Genomic DNA, 6,063 nt, shown 5'->3' on the forward strand with positions numbered 1-6,063 from the left:
CAGAACCATGAGCCATGAGATACCTGAGCTGTAAAAGGATACCATGGTCCTGAAAAGACTAGTGTGTATTTTTTTTTTTTTTTTAAGATTTTTTATTTATTGGGGCTCCTGAGCGGCTCAGTGGGTTAAAGTTTCTGCCTTTGGCTTGGGTTGTGATCCCAGGATCCTGGGGTTGAGCCCCGCGTCAGGCCCTGTGCTTGATGGGGCGCCTGCTTCCTCTTCTCTCTCTCTGCCTACTTGTGATCTCTGTCAAATAAATAAATAAATAAAAATTTTAAACGATTTTATTAATAATTTTATTATTATTCATTATAAATAAATAAAATCTTAAAAGAGATTTTATTAATAATTTGATCATTTATTAAAATAAAAATTTTAAAGATTTTATTAATTTATTATTATTATAAATAAATAAATAATTTTTTTAAAAAAGATTTTACTTATTTATTTGACAGACAGAGATCACAAGAAGGCAGAGAGGCAGGCAGAGAGAGAGGAGGAAGCAGGCTCCCTGCCAAGCAGAGAGCCCGACTCGGGGCTCGACCCCAGGATTCTGGGATCATGACCTGAGCCGAAGACAGAGACTCTAACCCACTGAGCTGCCCAGGTGCCCCAGCAATGTGTATCTTTTAGAAATGAGCCAAATGTGAATACACGTAACCACTCCCATCAAGCGCTGTGAACAGAAGACAGCTGCTTATAGTCAACACAACTAACTCACCATTGTGGCTGCTGGTGTCCCGGAGCCCCACTCGGGGTTACCCAATGACTGCCATCTAGTGGAGAATCAACCATTGCTCACATTTCTTCACTTGCTTTCAATTAAGCAGATGCCGCTAGAGAATGGCTTTGACTTCACAAAGAATTTTTCAGGTCCCATTCTGGTTGAGAAAGTGAACACGATACTGATTTTTATGCATTAACATTTAAATAGAATAGCTTGGAAGGAAGAAATTTATAGCTGCGAACTTAAGAAATTGGCATGATATCTGAGCTACGTCCATTTTTCTGTCCTTGTTAAAAGAGAGTCTGCAGAGATCTTGCTTGTCCTGCTGCTCCTCAGAATATCACATTGGGGGCACCTGGGTGGCTCAGTGGGTTAAAGCCTCTGCCTTTGGCTCAGGTCATGATCCCAGGCTCCTGGGATCGAGCCCCACATCTGGCTCTCTGCTCAGCAGGGAAGCGGTTTCCTCCTCTCTCTCTGCCTGTTCCTCTGCCTACTTGTGATCTGTGTCTGTCAAATAAATAAATAAAATCTTAAAAAAAAAAAAAAAAAAAAACATCATATCGGACCTGTTGATCAAGGAAGCAGCACACAGCTCACGTGTAAGACATATGTGTGCCAAAGGTAGTAGACAGACCAGCTCTTGATACCAAGTACCGTCCGTCAGTCAAGGTCCTGTAAGAAAACCAGGATGGGTTTGATTGTCAGCTACAACAGAGATGAGTTAGTACAAGAAGGCTGAAGTAAGAAAAGGGGTACACTGAGGTAGCAAATATCTGACGGCAGTCAGAACGAGGAAGAAAGTCATGCCCCCCCACCCCCCCAGCCCTGGCTCTCCATGCACTTACCATTGCTTCTTCTCCGAGCCCAGCCAGCCAGCAGGGGATACAGGAAACGGAGTTTGCAGAGCCCAGCCCCAGCACAACGGAACAGAATGGGAGGGCGGGCCTGGATCTGGGAGAATAAACACCCGGCGGACCCGGAGCCGCCCGGCTGTGCCCTCTGCCAACTCCAGCGCAGGCCAGCGCTCCGGTTGGCTTCTCTGTAGCTTCCCTGCCAGCATCTCTGTAGCTCACAGAGGCTGTGCTGCTGCGTTGGCGTCCGATTCCGAGACGATCCGAAGTCCAAGCGGGCGCTCGTGCAGGAGATGTTTCCGAGATGTGCACTCGGTGGGTGTGTTTTGTGGTGTGCTTTGACCTGTGTGAGTCCGAGCCGAGCCCACAGCGGGCTCATCTCCCTCCCCTTCACCATCCTTTCCTGTGATCAGGACCACGGTTTGCAGCAGTGACGTCTGGCTCCCTTACCTGCCCTTTGCGCCTCTCGCCGGGGTCCAGGCTGCGGCGGGAGCGCTCCTCCCTAGCTCTGTCTCCAGACAGCCCGGCGCTGTGCGGAGGGGAGGAAGCCCTGGCAGCCCGTTTACAACCTGGGAGCGGTGTCTACAAAGGTGGCTGCTCCCGCCGTTCACCCGGCCCTGGAATTTGGGGCGGACGGGGCAGCCCACTGGTCCATAAGCTGCCCACGGGTCCGACACAGATCCCCCAGGCTCGCGAAAGGAGAGGGTGTATGGTTGGGGCCGGGAGTCTGAAGCGTTTTGGTCACGAAGCAGAGGCGCTGTGTAGGGGGAAAGAAAAGAAAAACCATTTGCTCTACGTCAGGTTGGCAACCGAGTTCCTCTGCACATTTCTTCTAGAATTTATTCTAGGTGTTCACAGAGGCAGCTGCTGTATGGGAAAATAAGGAAAATAAAACGGGTGGTGAAAAATTATTTTCAGATTGAACCAGACTTGCAGGGAGCCTCTTAATATTTTTAAGTACTTACAGTATTTTTGATGTACAAGGCCTGGCACATAGCACATTGCTATAGAGGTATTTGATTTGTTAAAAAAAAAAAAAAAAAAAAAAAAATCTAATGGAAATGAGGCTGACCTGAATTCTCTTTTAGCTGAGGCTGTAATTGAATGGATATTTATGCTTGAATCTTAGAGGGTCTCCTTCCCTGGTAGGAGCCTGCAGCTTCTTTCAAGGTGCTGAGCTGACCTGTGTGCTCAGGCAGGTGACGAGCGGAGCCGTCCGCAGCCTTCCATGCACACTGTTGCTGCGGTGAACGCTCTGGCCAAAAGCCAAATGAGTTTCAGCTCCCAGAGAAGTGGATGGTGATTCACGGGCTTTATGTAGCGCTTAAGGAAAAAAAACTGCAGTACAGCTGCTGTTAATTTCCGACTGCAGCCTGTAGCAGGTGCCTCTGTCTTGGAGACTGCGTGTCAGAAGAGCCTAACCAGCTGTCCTTATCTGCGAGTCAGTCCTGTTAAGCCCATCTTATAACTAACGTTATATGCAAGAGGTCCCTAGGTTGGTTCCGGTTTTGTGAATCATTAGTACACCTTACTGTGACCGTTCTGTCCCCAAGGGCATATCTTTCTCTGTGCACTGAGTCTCCTGTGGCTGTACCCACAGTCCTGCCAGGGAGGGACACCAGCTACTCTGCGTTAAGGCTTCTGAACATGCCCAAACCTTTCTCCATCCCGTTCAGAGTGTGGGCTCACGGGCTTCCCAGCCGGCCGACTCAGAAGCAGGCCAAACATTTGGGGGAAGTGCACCGCTTCCGTTACCGCGATCCGCAAGACCCAGGAGGACCTTGTTGGATGCTAAGGCTCCTGTTGATGGCCTACAGAAATCTCCAGGGGAAAAAAGTGCACCTTCTAGGGAAGGAGAACCAGGCAAAGCAAACCTAGACCGGCCGTCCGTCAAGAAGATGAGCTGAACACAGATTCTTAGGTCTGAGTGGAGAGCCGGGATGTGGAATGACAGATAAGGATTTGAGACTGTCACTCTCGTCTTACGGCTGACCTTGAGTAACTGTGTTGAGAAATGGCAGAGGTGTGAGGCATACATGACAGTGGTCCCAAAGGTGTGGGAAGGTCCAGTGACCTGGCCACAAAGCCACAAGGGCAGGAGTTGAGACTGTGTGGTCACTCCCAACTGCCAGACTCCTGCCTGGCTGGGGCTTACCACGTCATCATCTTGATAATACCCAAAGCAGGCCTTCCCAAAAGGCTTTTTCTGGTCCTGGAATGGAGAGTAAGACAGAAAATATGCAAAAGAGCGGTCTAGTTTCATGAAGAAAAGGATGAAAGTGGACTTTCCATGAAGAATGGATGGTGCATTGCTTCTCGGCCTTTTGGCTAAGATCAAGTGAAGAATGGGTGGTGCAGCTCACGGCTTGTTGTGATCCTCAGAAAATGTCCCTCTCTCAGTAATGTAAGAAGTCACACTTCACATTTTTAAAATAATTACAGGGGCGCCCGGGTAGCTGAGTCAGTTAAGCATGACTCTTGATCTACGCTCAGGTCTTGATCTCTCAGGGTCATGAGTTCAAGCCCTGCATTGGGCTCCACACCCAGTATGGAGCTCACTTAAATAAAAAGTAAATAAATGAAATAAAATATTGCAAAGAAATAAGTGTCTGACAAACACAAAGCACATACTCATCCTGGTTATCTTGTTCAGGCTGTTTAAGATTAATAAATTCACTAATTACAGGGAAATTAAAGCAATGTGAGCTACACTTAGGTGATCTCTTCCTTTTGTAGCAGAAAAGGAAGACATTCTTCGTTAGCCTAATCTGTTCAGATATCACATTAGGATAAAAGTAAGATTTGCATCATTTTAGTATTTTGGTCTTAGCAGGCCTCGTATTTCTTACAAAGTTACAAATTTCTGTGAGAGAGACTGAATTTCCAATTCATAGAGGACAGAATGCTTTTTATAAAATAGGACTTTTATTTAGGTTTTAAACCTTACTGTGTAAACCTTTACTATCCAGGAGCCACTAGCTGTATGTGGCTAGTTAAATCTAAATAGTAATTAATTAATTATCTAATTAGTTAATTTTTAAGTAGGCTCTGTGCCCAGCATGGAGCCCAGCATGGGGCTTAAACTTACAATTCTGAGATCAAGACCTGAGCTGAGATCAAGAGTCAGATAATTAGCAGGGTGAGCCACTCAGGTGCCCCTAAATGTAATTAATTTAAAATTAAATAAAATGCAGAATTCAGTTCCTGAGTCTCACTTGGAAAATTTGAAGTGTTCAGTGGCCAGAATTGGGAGTTAGCTCTGACCCTGGACAGCGCAGAGAACATTTTTGTCTCCAGGAAAGATTTATGAAACAAAATTCTATAAACGCCTATTATAGCAACCCCCCAACATATAATATAATGTACTAACATTATATAATACATTATATTATATATTATATATTATATTATATACATTATATTATATAATATAATATACATTATATTATATATATAATATACATTATATTATATATTATATATTATATAATACATTATATTATATGTAATATGTAATATGGTGTTAATACATTATAACTTCACCAATTACATTTCATTATGTAAAATATTTAATCAAGAGATGTCCCATTGTCAAAGATTAATCGCAGGGATTCTACTCGGAAGTTAAGCTATTAGGGGTGTGTGGCTCAGTTGGTAGAGTATGTGACTGTCTCGCGGTTGTGAGTTCGAGCCCCAGGCTGGGTGTAGAGATTGCTAAAAAGAAAATCTTTTAAAAAAAGTTATTAAAGTAGTTAAACTGGTTTATCTAGCAACGTGCTTATCAATAAAGCATTTTAGCCATGAATTTTGTACTAATGGCAAATACAGAACATAAAAATGAAATATAAACTCAGAAACCAGCTGGCTGCTTAACTGAAGGGTGTTTGATTAGCAGCATCGAGCCAGTCTCGGGTGCCCAAGATTGGACACGTCTCTCAGAAAACAGGTGTGATGATCTTTTCACTAAAATGGTATTGGTTTTTGTTTTTTTTTCTAATCTCATTTTTCCTCAAAAAAAGGGGGAGGAAAAATAAATTATATAATTCTTATATGTTATGAGATGAGAGAGTATAAATTAGAACTTTGAAGTAACAGGTCTTTGCCTCTTCCTGTGAGTAAAACAAACGTGGTTAATAATTCTGTGTCTCTAGTATCTTCTTTCCCCCGCCCCCCCAGGACTGTGCCATAGTCCGTGTAAAGAATCCATACTTTGAACTGATTTCCCATTTGGGAAAATATTTTCACATTGGCGATTTCTTAGCCTGTGGTTGACAAAATGTGGTTGGAAAAAATCAGATCTGAAAGGAACATTGAAATGTTGCTTAGTTCATAGCCTTTGCAAAAACGTTTCATTGAACACACGGTTACTTATTCAAATCATATAGGCTGGGGAATGCGAGAGGAGGTCAGGGCGCTGACTTGCTATTTATATTGGCGAGTACTTGTCAGCTTTCTGGAGAAGCTGAACATCATGTCCAGTACTTT

Source organism: Mustela lutreola, chromosome 9, assembly GCF_030435805.1.
Source record: "Mustela lutreola isolate mMusLut2 chromosome 9, mMusLut2.pri, whole genome shotgun sequence".
In the NCBI taxonomy this organism is placed as follows: domain Eukaryota; kingdom Metazoa; phylum Chordata; class Mammalia; order Carnivora; family Mustelidae; genus Mustela; species Mustela lutreola.